The sequence below is a fragment of the Solanum pennellii genome, chromosome 8 (genome assembly GCF_001406875.1).
Source record: "Solanum pennellii chromosome 8, SPENNV200".
Classification (NCBI taxonomy): Eukaryota; Viridiplantae; Streptophyta; class Magnoliopsida; order Solanales; family Solanaceae; genus Solanum; species Solanum pennellii.
This window is the reverse complement of record NC_028644.1, coordinates 2485162-2501157: the sequence shown is the minus strand read 5'-3', so window position 1 is coordinate 2501157 and position 15996 is coordinate 2485162. Positions and strand designations below refer to the sequence as shown.

Here is a 15996-nt window from a genome sequence, read left to right as displayed (position 1 = left end):
TTTTTTTTCTTTCCCCTGTGGGGGGTACTTGTTATACTTCAAGACTATTATAATTGTCTATGATATATGTATGTTCAGGTTCAAGTCCTATGTATGAAAAATTTCTTGGTAGGGAGGGATTTCCCTCTGGAATGGGGCTTTTCAAAGTGTGTTTCTTTAAAAGTTGAGATTTAATGTCGATATCGAACACCAGATGAAAAATAAAAAGAAGCATGTATATTTGTTGGAAGAGTAGTCTTTGTGGGTTGGTAGCACTATAAATTGCTTTTGTAGTTGCGATTCGCCTTAAAGACAGAGCGCGATAGATATGTATATTTGTTGGAGAAGATGATGACTTCCATAGAAAAGTTATCCTCCCCACAATAATTCACATATAGCTACACAAAAATAGCTTAATTATTCCCCATAATTATAATTTGATAATTACAATTTGTAACTGCATGTTATAGAGAGGAGAGAGGTGAGTAAGACTGAGAGAGAGAGGACAGAGACGAGCGAGAGAGGGCAAAGAGTGGGAGAGAGGTGAATTGTATATGTTAGTTAGATAATTATATATTATACATATGTATTTGTACATATGGCAAGAGGGACTGGGATAGAAAGAAAAGAGGCGAGTGAGAGAGGGCAGAGAGTGGGAGAGAGATAAATTATATATATATATATATGTGTGTGTGTGTGTGTGTGTGTGTGTGTTAGAAAATTGTATTTTATACATATGCACTTGTATATATGGCAAGCGAGATTGGGAGAGAGAGGAGGGAGGCGAGCGAGATTGGGGGAAGGAGGAGAGAGGCGAGCGAGAGCAAAAAGTGGGAGAAAGGTGAATTGTGTATGTATATCGGTTAGATAATTGTATATTATACATATATATTTGTTTATTTTAGCGAATAATACATATACAAACGTGACTAATTATACAAATTCATAATCAGCCCACATAATTAATGTATAATATTAGTCGCGAGTGGTAATTATAGCAAACTATAGCTATGATGAATAATTAAGTAATATAAGTTTGTTTAACCGCGTAATTTTCTCAACAATTAAGAGTGACAAATGTGATTCCTTAAGAAGAAGAAGAACTCAAAATAAAGAAAAATGTAAATGTTGTAAAGAAATTGGAGTCACCAATAAAAAGATTAAAAAGAAAGAAAACTGAAATAATTAATATAGTTAAAATTATAATATATAATTATATAATGCCCAATAAAATAGCGCCATGTGTTCAAATTTGTCATTTTAACATTTATTTTTTCTTTTCACTTAAGGAAAGTGAAAACACTTTTTTTTTTGTCATGTCACGTTCTAGAGGGTATTACTATCACTTTGAACAAGATTAGATGGGTAATAGGTTGCCATGACAGTTAAAGCGTGTAACTGACTTTTCGATATAAATTCATAGAGGAATTTGTGCCTTTTCCTTGTATAAATACACATTTGTTAGTGATAGAGCATGGAAATTTTGAAAAGTCGTTTTATAATTATAAAAACTCTTGAAGTAGTATAAAAAAATATTCAGATATAAACATGAGTTTTTTTATATTTTGAAGGAAGTTTATTATATTTTTTCTAATTTGTATATGAAAAATATCTCTTTAAGATTGTCTTGAAAGTTATGTCATGATATGAAATACCTTATTGGGATAAATCATACCCATATTTTTCAAAAGTTAATCCTTTCATGCTTCAAAAAACCATTTCTTCTTTAATTATATTACATTTTTTTTATTCTTTAATGCATGTACGATGACTCAAGAGTCACTGTGGTTTGGTGATTAATGAAGTTGGAATGATAAATATACGAAATTGTTAATACGTTACTCTTAATAGAAGTAAAAGAATTTTAGTAATTTTTAGTTTGTTTGAATCTTTATTAAAATCGATTGAGAAAAACTTGTAAGGATGAAAAGATTAGGTATACAGTAAGAATAAAGTTTTTTCTCCTTTTTTGTTCATCTGAGTCTAAATTGCCCAAAGACAACTTATCTTGAGTTGACTCTATGAGCTCCTCACTTCACCACTAAAAAAAAATATGAAACTCATCGAGAGCGGAGCTTGTCAAGAATGAACAATTATTTTATTCAAATATCTTGAAGCACTGAGAATGTGATTCATTTTAAGAAGAGCCACGAAGCTCTAATGATTCAACGTGGATAAATTTTTTCATCAAGTATCTAAATCCGCTAGATATGAAATTACTTGAGTGTGAAGCTTCGTCCTTACCATCACAAATAATGATTTTAGTAGAATATGTAAAAATAAACAATAAATTCATTAAAAGTGATTCAAACTGAATAGTAACTTGAGTTGCTTACTAAGAATGGAATTTAGTGATTTAAGGTGAATTACAATTTGAATAGAGTCTTCCTTATCCTCAAGGATGGAACTAACTAAGACAGATAGTTGAAAAATGATAAAAAATTATAAACGACGTGAACAATAATTTTAATAAATTATTCTAATTAGTCGAATAAGTGAATATATATATAAAAAAGTTTATTAAATAATTTAACTAAAAAAAAAACAAAATCCTATTTTTTTTAATCAAAATATTTAATATAGTGATTACAATACCGAACTCCCATTGGCACCATTTGGCCGTTTTTAGTTCTTTCCCCAAACACATTTAGTTTCATGATCAATTTTTCTCCCTTTTCCAATTAGGCATAGGGTTTACTATTTCTACAAATTCATTACCAAAATCCATATATGCATAGAAAATTAACAATGGAGAATGGTGATGGAACAAATTGGAAAAGGATAAGGGCTGAAGATGTAATATGTGAGCTCAAGGAAGATGGCGATTTCGATAAACTGCGCCTCAAAATTGTCAGTATTTGCTTATTCCTCTTTGGTTTGTTGTTTAGGGTTCTTCATTGGGCTTAAACTGTTAAGAGTATTTTTTTTTAATCTTCGGTTTCTGTATTGTTTTATCTGTTTTTACATCAATTTACGCTAAATCCTGAGTTGGGTTTTGTTCTTTTTACTCTATCAAAATTGTATGTGATTGGTATTGGAATTTCGGAATACACTGGGAGTGATGTTAGAGTAGAAGGATCCTTAGAGTACAAGGTTAATAGGTAGTTGAGTGTGTTTTTGTAAAAGGGTTTTTATTATTATAATTACTTCAATGTATGTGTATCTTATTCCTGGATTTTATTTTTACTTCTTGTTCTCTTGGTTTCAGTTATTGTACTGCTAGTTGTTGATAAAGCTCTTTGATTTTTTTTTCCGAAATGGCTTATATGATGTTGCTTTGGTATGTTTGATATGCTTTACTTGTGCTGAAGGTCTTTCGGAAACAACCTCTCTACCTTCGTATGGTAGGGCTAAGGTCTGCATACACATTACCCTCCCAGTCTCCACTTGTGAGATTACAATCGGTATGTTGTTGTTGTACTCCAGGTGTGAGGCGAGGCCTGTAGTTTTTGTGGGCTGGGGCCTTCTATAGAGAAAAAAAGGTGAGGCAAGGGGTGTAGTCTCTCTAGGACGGGTGCTTACTATTGAGGAAAGAGGGTGTGTATAGGCAGGCTCGAACTAGATATTACTTTACAGCAGAATGGGAAGACTGTAATAACTGATACGTGGCATGTAGTTTTTCTGGTGTGGGTGCAGTATTCAGGAAAAAAAAGGGTGTGTTGACCATTGAGCTGGCAGATTTGATTATAATCTGATCCACAAATAAAGCTGGCAGATTTGTGTAAATATAGGATTAGAATATAATATTCTAGGAAAATAGTTTAGATGAAATTCCTTGATTCAAGGATTTCCTAAGAATTAGGGATTGATTAGTTTAACTGGTCTTTACTTGTTCTCCTATAAATACTGTACAAATACTATGAAAAAAATATACTTTTGCAATATCTAAACTTTCAGGGTACAAAGATAGGCTTAAGCTAAGATTCCACTTGCGAGCATAGTGGGTAGACTGTGGTATAAGGCATATAGTTTTGCCTCCTTAGAGAAAAAAAGAGGTGCTGGCAGACTGTGATATGACTTATGAGGCATGCATTTCTGGGGCAGGTGCCTCCTGTTTAGGTGAAAAGAGGTGCAGGGGTAGGCTTGAGCTAAGATTCGACTTGCGAACATAATGGGCAGACTATGATACTGACTAATGGAACAGAGATCAGGGCGATGCAGTAGTTGATGGATAAAAATGTACTTTAAGAATTCTTGCATTGTCAATTCAACCTAATTCTTATTAACTGGCTGCACCAGGTCGCTAACCCTTCTTGGAGTGTACAAATCTATGCTTATACTAGATTGCTATTTGTCATTTCTTTTTAAATAGCTTTATAATCATATTGTCAGTGTAGAATATTAAACCTTTAGACCATAATTGTGTAGCACATGTCCTACATATGTGGTTTTGCTTGTTTCAGCAAAAACTTGGAGTCTTAACATTGTTAAAAAACAAAAATCTGCTTCTCCTTAATTTGAAATCATAGAAAGTACAAACAAGGGGCATTAAGGACTTTACAGGATGCAAAAAGAACTTACTGGCAGGATTCTAGTGGCATGTTAAACTTGAACAGGCCTTTACTTGAAAGCTTGAGTTCTGTTGCATCTACTATAGAATTATGTTAAACAGAACTAATTGTACAAAATGTCAATCAGCAAGCATTCCATAACTGTGGTTCTGACGTCTTCTCTTTTACCAATAGAATACCTTGATTATTGATCTACTGGGTTGCTAGTTAAGCTAGACCAATAAAGCTTACCACTCAGCTTGTAGTAGGGCTGGGTTTCAGTTCAGTATGAGTTGGTGCAAAGTAATTTCAGATTGATATTGATTGAAGGTACACTTCTCGCAAGTTTAGGGTGAATTTGCTTAGAGTAAGAATCTTTTAGTAGTTCTTTTCCGTCCCTACAGAAAGTTCTGGTAACAGTTGGTTATAGTTGTAGTTCTGTCTCGGCTCTGTCTACCCTTGTGCGGTCTGGACTTCACTTTTTTGATATTCAGGTATGAGTAATTCAGCTTTGCTCGGCATATTCACTTTTTTGTTACATATAATTATCTTTTTAGTGTATTGGTAGAATAAATGCTCTTTGATTATGTAAATTTGCTTGGCATATTCTGTTGATTATCAGTTTGTTAAGCTCTTTGTTGTGTCATTTCCACTAGCAACTAGTTTTAAGTTCTGATTTAGGTATCATGCCAAGTATGTGTGAAACAATTAAATTTTAGTTTCACCATCAATAGAAGAATTTTTCTTTTAATTGATCGTGATTCTTCATAAATTTTATAAGTTCAGCTTTTTTGCTTAGCTTTCTTATCAACTAGTTGCACATATTTTTTTTTCTTTAAAAAATACGCGCATGCATAAGAAACAGTTGTTTGTTCTTATTGGTATGATCAATCTTGTCTCCGCACGGAAGTTTCTTTGTGTTAGAGACTAATAGTTCGTATCTAATACTATATTATCTTACACATGTTCCTACATGTTATTACAATCTTCTTTTTAAAGAAATGTCCTAAAGCTATGTTCATTTTCTAAAGACTTGTAACCAAGCTCCTTTTTATTTAGTTTGAAGAGCTTTAAAAGTGAATTTTCTTTCTTCAGTTGTCGAAAGTCTCTTTAGCAATCTAAGGATATTAATTCTATCGCATCCGAGTCCAACGCAAAATTCTTGCTTCTACCTTCTCATTAAAAGAGGTGCTATGGTGTTTAGCAAATCGACATGATTCTCAATCCAATGAAGTAATATTTTGAAACTCAGGACAAAGCTTCTTCAACAAAGGTAGTGAAGGATGTCCCAATCGACAATGTGCTAAAAATGGAGAAATAACACCTGAGCATTCAACAAACCGAGGCTCCCAATCAAGCAACAGAGAGGAAATTTGAACCAGCAGCATCAAAGATCAGACAGTTGTCTGGCTCGAAACAGACCAAACAGCAGCAGAGAAAGGAATTCAAACTAAAGTATCACCAAAAGAAAGATTGCAGAACCTTGATCGTGATGTTAAATCTTCATAATGTAGTCCAATGATAAGAAAATCACCATAAATCAACTGGGAATCTAAAGGTAACGTCAAATCAGTAAGACAGACCACCAGTGGTGAAGTCACATGAACCAGAAATATGGCAGCGACTAGTTCCAGCAACCACCAGTGGTGAGGCGCGAGAGCAAGGAATTGGAGAGAATAACTTGTATCTTATTCAATAGGTAAACATGTATAAATACAATAATATTAGAAGCTAACTAAGGAAAGAAATAAAGAGGAAATCCTAACGATATGCTATCTATCTATATCTTTGTAGAATATCTAGAAAGATATCTGTATAACACCAAGTGAGATCAATTACAGTACCAAGGGAAAGAAACCTACTTTACCCTTCTTAATAACTATCAACAACCTATAGTAATCAAAATTATTCCATTGCTCGGCTACCTACCACTCCAAACTAGCATGTATCTATGTACTCCATCAACTTTCTATTCCAACTCTTGTACAAAGTCCCAGTTTTATGTGATGAAGAAGTGCTTCCATTGGTCTCTTAATTTGTTGAAAAATCCTCTTGTTTCGTTCAGTTGTTCTATAGAACCGCAGCAAAACTGACCTTCAAGATGATACCTCTTTCTTGTTTACTCTTTGCCTTCTTATCCACCCATTTCTGTTCATCTTCCCATTGAAGTATGCCTCTATGCCATTTATTCCATGCTAGTATCGATGTCCATAATGCTTTGGTATAAAAAATAAATGATCTGTACTTTCGGCTTCATCATTACATAGGACACATATTGCTGCCACTGGAATACCCCATTTCAATAGTAGGTCTTTGGTTTGTAGCCATAGTATAGTATAAATATATGTTTTGCTTCAGCACAACTATGACATACCAAGTTCTTCCATTTCACATTAGGACCCTCACCTCTTAGCTGGTGTATACGCCTTTGAGATCAGAAATTTTCCTTTGTGGATCAGCTTTTCAGTGACTCCCTAAGTCTGCCAGAATTTCCTCATATGCAATATCTTTTGCAACATCCATGATGCTTGTGTTGGAACTTTCATAGTCTCAATAAGGAATTAGTTTCCCTGTGAATTTTCTTTCTTCAACTGTCAAAAGTCTCTTAAGCAATTTATTAATATTAGTTTCATAGAATAGCCTTCATCAAAAAAAAGTTTCATAGCTGTCCAACTTAAGGCAATGTTCTTGCATGTGGCTTCTCATTTGACTTTAAAACTAATCATTCATTAAGATAAGGAGATTTAATGTTGGATCTCTCAAGTCTTAAATAACTATAGCAAGGTGATATTGATCCATTTTAATCATGATTAATTACAACTGCTAAACCCTTAAACATCCAAGACTATGTCAGAGTGATACTTAAGAGTACATTCTTCGACATTTTAGAATAATGCTCACTATTTTGAGAGTCTTCAACTAAAATAGACAAGTAAAGTTTATTCATCTTTCTCTATGAAAAAATGGAAAAAAATCTCTCAAACAACTACAATATAACCACTGGGGTTTGGAGAGGGTAGAAGGTACGCAAACCTTGACTCTACCTCATAGGTAGAGAGGTTGTTTCAAATAAACCTCGGCTCAAGAAAAAATAGTCCAAAGCAATCCCAAAATGAATTAACGGAAGTTCAAGAAACAACAACTAATAACAAAAACAATAGATAGTAAAGGAACAAAAACTACAAAAAAAACAATACCATAATCGAGGCGAGGTATAAGGAATCAAAGAGTAGTTGAACGACATGACACTACAAGAGCAATAGTACAACTAATACAAATGGAATAACACACTTCTACCAACTAACCTTCTACCATAATTGTGTCCTTTGCACCCTCCTATCTAAGATCATGTTCTTAGCACGCTAAAACTACGTCTTTCCTATCTATTCAACTCTCTCTCTCTAATACTTCTCGCGTCTACCTCTATCTCTCCTCAAACCCACATGATAAAACAATTCAGTCTAGAAATCTATGATTATAAATAATTCATTTACAACTTCAACATAATAATAATAAAATACTCACAGAATGCAATTAAAATTCAAACTAATCGGGTTCATTCCCAAGAAACCCACATAATAAAACAATCCAATCCGCAAATTCTTTGCTTAAAAATGATTCATTGACAACTTCCACATTATAATAAAATGCTCACATATTCAACAAAATTCGACCCAAAAAAAAGAAGAGTAAACCCCCCTTGATAAAACCATTCAGTCAACAAAAAGAATAGTTTATTTACAGTCAAAACAACTACGGAATTACACTCTTCAACATTCATTTTGAATGAGTAAGAAATTGAATGACCAAAAAGAGTATCTATATTTCCATGTGAACTTTACATTGGTTTCACTGATAATTGAAGTAACTCTATGCCGCAAAACTGAAAATGGAAAGGAGAATTTACCTTAAAAATTACGGAGATAACTCCAGTTGGAAATCCCACATGATAAAATTCTTTTACTGCCACATGATAAAACCACTCAACTGACAAAAAAAAATTCTTTTACAGCCAAAACAATTTCAGAATTACACTCTTCAACATTCCTCTCGAACAAGTAAGAAACTGAATCACCAAAAGGTTAATCAATTTTTTCCATGTAAACATCAGTTTAAGCGTTTTTAGAAGTAATTTTATTATGCGAAACTGAAAATGGAGAGAATTTACCTTTAAAATCACAGAAAAAACCTCGGTGGGAACGAGAGAGAGCGGAATAGCAAATATATTTTCCATAGGTTTTTTTTGTGATTTTAAAGGTAAATTCTCTCCATTTTCAGTTTCGCATAATAAAATTACTTCTAAAAACGCTTAAACTGATGTTTACATGGAAAAAATTGATTAACCTTTTGGGGATTCAGTTTCTTACTTGTTCGGGAGGAATGTTGAAGAGTGTAATTCTGAAATTGTTTTGGCTGTAAAAGATTCTTTTTTGTCAGTTGAGTGGTTTTATCATGTGGCATTTCTTTCTTTTTTGACTGTTGGTCGAATTTTGTTGAATTCTGTGAGAATTTTTGTTACATTGTTGAAGTTGTGAATGAATCATTTGTAAGCAAAGAATTTGCCAATTGAATTTTTTTGTCATGTGGGTTTCCGATTTTTTTTCCCCTCAAAGAATGATGAATGAATCATTTTTGGTCATTCATTATCTTACTTGTTAGGAATGAATGTTGAAGAGTGTAATTCCGAAGTTGTTTTGGCTGTTTTATTTTTGTTGACTGAGTGGTTTTATTATGTGGGATTTCCTTTTATTTTTCTATAAATAAAGATGAATTAACTGTTGTAAAAGTTGGTTGGATTTTATTGAATTTTGTGAGCATTTTATTATAATGTGGTAGTTATAAATGAATCTTTTTTATGCAAAGAATTTGCAGATTGGATTGTTTTATCATGCGGGTTTTTAGGGGGTGAATGACCCGGAGGTCAGTTGGAGTTCTTATTGAATTCTGTGAGCATTTTATTATTATGTTGAAATTGTAAATGAATTATTTATAATATAGAATTTGTAGACTGAATTGTTTAATCATGTGGGTTTAGGAGAGGTAGAGGTAGACTGGATAAGTATTAGAGAGAGGTGATTTGATGGGAGATGACATAGTTTTAGCTTGCTGAGGACATGACCTTAGACGGAAGGGTGTGGAGGACACTATTGGGGTAGAAGTTTAGTAGGTACTAAGTAGAAGTGTGTGTTGTCCGTTCGTATTAGTAGTTGTGTTCTTCTAGTTTCATGTCCTTCGATTTCCGGTACTATCTTTTGTTCCTTATACTCCCATTGTGGTATTGTTGTTTTGTAGTGTCTTTTCTCTTACTATCATTGTTTTTGTTGTTATTTTTGTTTCTTAGACTTTTGGTACTTCTTTTTGAAGTGTTTCAGACTGTTTTCCTTGTGTCGAAGGTTTATTCGAAATAACTACCTATGAAGTAGGTGTAAGGATTTGTGTACCATCTATCCTCCCCAAACCCTAGGGGTGGCAAAATTCTAACGGATAAATATATCAAATCGGAAAAAGTGTTATTGGCTTATTGTAACCGAGTTATTGGGTTAACGGTTATTTAATGGTTTGACAAAAAAAATTATTAGGTTATCGACTCGTTATTGGTTTTTAATATTGGGTTATTGGGTTAACTGATAACCCATTAAGAATTTAATAATAATTTTTAGTTTTATATATATATATATGAAACAAAAAATATTACTCCATCCGTTTCAAATAGAATGACCTCCTTTCCTTTTTAGTCTGTTTCAAAAAGAATGACCTCTTTCGTTTTTTGGTAAAATTTTGATTTCAGTTTTCGACGTGGCATGTTTGAGGACACAAGATCAAAGGGTCGTACATTTGACCTAACTTTAATTTAGGATTCAAATGTCTTCTTTATATTCTTAAATTTCGTGCCAAAGTCAAACCAGGTCATTCTTTGTGAAACGGAGGGAGTAATATAATTAGTAGTATATTAGACCAAAAATATAAAAATCCTACGCAATAAATAATAATTAACACTACTTATTGCTTAACACTTAACAAACTCTCCTCTCTGCTTTTAGTTATTTAACTTTTAGGTTTTACTTTTTAGGATCAAAACCTAAAGAACGGTGAAGGCAAGGATTTGCTAGTTATTTTCAGAAGTTCTCTTCATTTTACCTTCTGATATTTATTTTTTTATCTTCGTTGAGGTTTTGTACCCTTAAACCTAATCGTACTGTCATTCTGTTCCCTTTCTTTCTGCAGGAGGTTGTAAGCAGATATGCCGTCAGATACTGCAAGAGAAAATGCATCTATAGCTTATTCTGTAGTGACCGATTGCACAAATGAAAGAAGGAATTCCGACGGACCAGGTAACGCTGATGCGAAATCTTTTCATAATTCAGTAATCTGTGTTAGTTTTGCTTTGTTTTGTGTTTTTTTATTGTTTGAGTAGTTTCTACTGTTGAGATTTGTAACAAGGTTTCCTTGAATGTGTCCGCATGACAGAGACACGGATGTGGTTATTTACACTGGCCCACAATTTAATATTGGTGCAAAAGTTGTATGCTTTAAGTATCTTTTAGCTGGCTTTTGTATTCAACTGATGAGCAATAAGTATTCTTTAACGTGTTAGGGATGGCCAAACAATTCCAGTCTTTTCTACTTTGACTGGAACTTCACTTGAGAATTAGAAAGAGCTTGCTGAATTTGATAGAAAAGGAGGTCGACTAGTTAGTAATTAGTAATGCCATGAAGAGTTCTAGTTACTTGCTTGGTTTCTTGAGGCTGTAAGGTGGCTTGATATTATAAGGTCTTCCCACTAAACCAAAACTGAAACTAAGAACCTGATTGATTGGGCTTATTCCCTTTAGATTTATAAATTTTTTTTTGCCTATTTGTCTTAAGAAACTTAAAAAACACTTTTTTATTTTACCCAAACACTTCAAAAGTGCTTAATAACACTTGAAATAAGCCAATCTGAACAGGCTCTAAATCTTTTCCTAATTCAATTCTGCGTGTTGTTCATTTGTATGAGCAGTCATGGCTGTCTTTTGAGATTGTGTAGAAGTTTCACACCCTCCATGAATTTGTATGCATAAAATGTGGAGATGGTTTAAATGCACAACTTTTATTCCCGTCTAATGAATGTGATACTTCAAGTATCTTTTGTTTGGAAATGCTATGAAGTTCATGGAGCAATAATACTGCATAACTTCATCATTTCAACACAATTTGTTGGAGAAACAAAGGGTAAATCGAACAATAAATGTTACTTATTGATGAGAATAAACGCTATGGTTTTCTCCTTTTTTTTGTGTGTGTTAAAACTCTGTTGTCAGCATCCTGCTCTAACATTCCATCAAGATTTTGGCCCTTGTCTCTATTTAGCCTAATAGTTCCTTATTCCACATAACGTCCCTCTTGAGATGCCTTAGTGTCTTCATAAGGACATAATCTGGACTTCCAGTTACTTGATAATGTTGCTCCATTAATAAAATTACCTTACTTTATAAATAAATTAGTGATGGTACAAGGAGCTTCAGTTACTCGCATAGCTTATTGAGTATGTTCAATCTGGAATACTTCACTTCTTAAGAATTGGAATCCAATTTCATGCCTTCATAGTGAACCTGTGCTGTACATACAGTTTGAAATCTTTTGATAAAACCTTCAACCTGTTGTCTAATTGGATTTTTATCATGTTTGACAAGTAGCTTGGCAATGACAATACGTAATCTACCCCCCCCCCCTCTCTCTCCTCCCACTGGGAATAACAGGCTTATTGTGTTCTCAAGAAGTTCACTTTTTTTTATCTCAACTTCAGGGAGTGACTCCATGAAGTTCTTTCAGTTTCCACTCCTTTTGGTGCATTCTATGTCATTATAGTAACTAGTAACTGCTACATGAGTGTACATGTGTTAATGATAACGCATTACCTCGTGAATTGATAGTCCTCTATGTTCTTATTCATGAAAGGTATCCCCGATTACACTGAAGACATAACAATAAAATGCAGTTTAACTTGACTTGCGTAATTATTTCGTAGTAAATTCGCAGAAATTGGCTGTCTGCTCATTCATTATTTTTTTTTGTTAAAGTAATTAAATGATATTAGAAAGCATCAAGAAGATGCGAAGTTACAAAAGCACCTTGTGCAAAAAAGCTGCTCCAAACAGAAAATATGGAGCTAGCTTGGCAAAAACTTGTGAAACAGTCAATAGGGAACCCTGCTACTCTACTGTACTAGAGATAGGAACTAACAAAATCCGAAAGGTTATCCACACTACTTATGTTGGCATTAAAGTGCCAGCTAAATAAACTAACTAGACATTGGGCTTTAAGAGTGCATAAAGAGGTTGATATTCCATTAAAGCATCTGTTGTTTCTCTCTTTCCATATGCTCCAAAAAATGGCTGCTGGGATCATTCTCTAGATCTTTCTGATGGATCAATATCCAGCTGGCATAAGCATCCTTCATGTTGTAGGGCATTACCCATTGTAGGCCAAGCATAGAGTAGAAATAATACCATAAGCTAATTGTTGCAGGGCAGTGCAAAAAAAGGTGATTAACACTCTCATTGGTTTGCTTGCACATGACACATCTGTTGATGAGGATTGCACCTTTTTTCTTGAGGTTGTCTTGTGTTAGACATGCTTCCTTCAAGGCTGTCCAGGTGAAACAAGAAACTCTAAGGGGTTGCCTAGTTTTTCAGACATGTTTCCAAGGCCAAACTAGTAGAATGCCATTCTGGGAGCTCAAATGCCTAGTTTTCCAGACATGTTTCCAAGGCCAAATTAGTAGAATGCCATTCTGGGAGCTCAAATTTTTTGTAACATTCTTTCACAGTGTAGGTCTTCTCCTTAGAATTACCCCAAAGAATCTTGTCTTGATCTTCGACCACCAATGTAGTGTTTTGCAGAGTTTCTAAGAGGGAAAGGAGGTCATTAATCTTCCAATCCTGGAAGTTCCTTCTGAAAATAGGTGTCCAATGGTTGTTGTCTCTGTACTGGGCTATAATTGCTTCTTTGTTGGAGGCTATCTGGAACAAGGAGGGGAAATAGTCTTTTAGCCTAGAGTTCCCAAGCCATCTGTCTTGCCAAAATCTGATCTTGAGTCCATTACCAGCCTTGAAGGATACTTCCTCGAAGAAATTATCTTTGAAACTGCTTATCTGTTTCCAGACCCCAACACCATGGGGTTCAGTGCTTTTCATTGGACTCCAGTGATCTTGAATGCCATATTTAGCCTTGATGATGTCTCTCCAAAACCCAGCCTCAGTTTGTCCATATCTCCAGAGCCACTTTATGAGTAAGCTCTTGTTGTGAAGTTGGAGATTTCTGATCCCCAAGCCTCCTTGAAACTTAGGTTGAGTTACTGATTTCCATTTAACTAGAGAGTACTTGTGAGTGAGACTATTTCCTTCCCATAGAAATCTCCTTCTGAGCCTATCTATTTGTTTCAAAATTGAACCTGGTATTGGAAATAGAGACATGCAGTACGTAGGAATACTATCTAGTACACTGTTGATGAGAGTGAGCCTACCTCACATAGAGTGGTATTGCATTTTCCATGTAGCAAGTCTCTTTTCCATTTTTTCAATAACTTTATTTCAAATTCCAGAAGATTTGAAACTTGCCCCCAAGGGAAGACCTAGATAGGTGGTGGGTAACGATCCTATTTTGCAACTAAGTATGCCAGCAAGTTCCTCTAGATTGTCCACCTGATTAACCGGATATATAGCACTTTTGAGCATGTTAATATAGAGTCCGGAGATAGCTTCAAAAACTCTAAGGGTGGTGTTTAGATTGGAGACTTGATGCCTGTCAGCTCCACAAAAAATGAGAGTGTCATCCGCATAAAGAAGGTGAGATACATTGACAGTGGTGGCTGGATTGCTGCCTACTTGAAATCCTTGAATCCATTGAAGTTCTTTAGCCCTAGCTAGTAACTGAGATAGTCCTTCCATAGCCAGAATGAATAGATAAGGAGAGAGTGGATCCCCCTGCCTCAACCCCTTTTGAGTAGAGAAAAATCCAACTGGACTTCTGTTGATCAAAACTGAGAACTTCATTGTTGAAATGCAGAAGTATATCCTCTTATCCACCTATCACCAAATCCCATTTGTTTCAGTATATTAACTAGATAGGCCCAGTTAAGTTGGTCAAAGGCTTTCTCTATGTCCAATTTACATAAGATCCCAGACTCACCACTCTTGATTCTCCAGTCTAGCACCTCATTAGCAATCAAGGATGCATCAGTTATTTGCCTATTCTTTAAAAAAGCACTCTGCTGCCCCAAGACTAAAGAATTCATCACCCTTTTCATCCTTTCTGCTAGGATTTAGCCAACAACTTATAGACACTACCTATGAGGCTTATAGGCCTATAGTGTTTAAGCTCTACAACACCTTTCTTCTCTGGGATTAGAGCAATAGAAGAAGCATTACAAGACCTCACCATTTGGCAATTCTGGTGAAAGAAATTGAAAGCTGCTAGTATATCCTCTTTAATGAAGCATCATGATTTTTGGAAGAAAGCCATGGTATAACAATCAGGTCCTGGGGCTTTGTCAGGGGCACAAGCCATAAGAGCATTAGAGATCTCTAGTTCAGTGAAAGGAAGTTCAAGTTCCTCCTTTTCTTCTATTCTTAGGGTGGACATGTTCTTAAAAACAGCTGAGGGTCTCCAGGATTCAGCTTCCTTGTATATTTGTTGATAATACTCCAGAATGCCATTTTGTATCCTTCCTTTATCTTCAATCAGTTCATCTCCTATTCTCAGTCTGCCAATGGAATTACCCTTTCTATATGAATTGGCCATTCTCTGAAAGAACTTTGTGTTCTTGTCCCCCTCTTTAAGCCATAAGCATCTAGATTTTTGCCTCCATGAGATCTCTTCAGCTGTTGCAATCTGTTGAAGTTGCGGTTTCAGATTCAAGGACTGTGTTTTCTCTTGTGTTGAAAGGGTTCTGAGTTCAGCTAAATGATCCAACTTCCCTAATTCCAAAAGAGCTTTAGTTCTTTGGGTTTCAATGTTTCCATACACCTCCCTGTTCCACTTAGAAATATCTTTCTTTAGGTTTCTGAGTTTCTGCAACAGCACAAAGTCTGGGGTTCCCTGAATGCTGTAGGACTGCCACCATCCTTTTATCATATCAATGAAGCATTCTGCTTGAAGCCACATGTTTTCAAATTTGAAGTAGGATGGTGATGCCTCCCAATCTCCACTTTCCAGGATGATGGGTTTATGATCTGAAAATACTCTTGGCATTGTGTATTGTTTGATAGCCCTGAACATCTCACTCCATTCTGATGAATAAAGAAACCTGTCAATTCTTGAGGCTTGGAGTGTCTCCTCCCCTCTTGACCAGGTGAACTGTGCTCCTTGGAGAGGAGGATCAATCAATTCAAGATCCAAAATGGTATTGGAGAAACCCTGCATAGCACTGGATCTTCTATTACAGTTTAGCCTTTCATCCTCGAATCTACACACATTGAAGTCTCCTCCTATGACCCATAGATCAGACCACAACCCCCTGATTGATGCTAACTCCAACCAAAGGTCC

General features: G+C 34.9%; 1 pseudogene; it reads left to right on the top strand.

Annotated features, from left to right (window-relative positions):
• The first annotated feature begins 2588 nt into the window (after nucleotides 1-2588).
• Nucleotides 2589-15996, top strand: part of LOC107028311 — a 20293-nt pseudogene continuing 6885 nt past the window's right edge.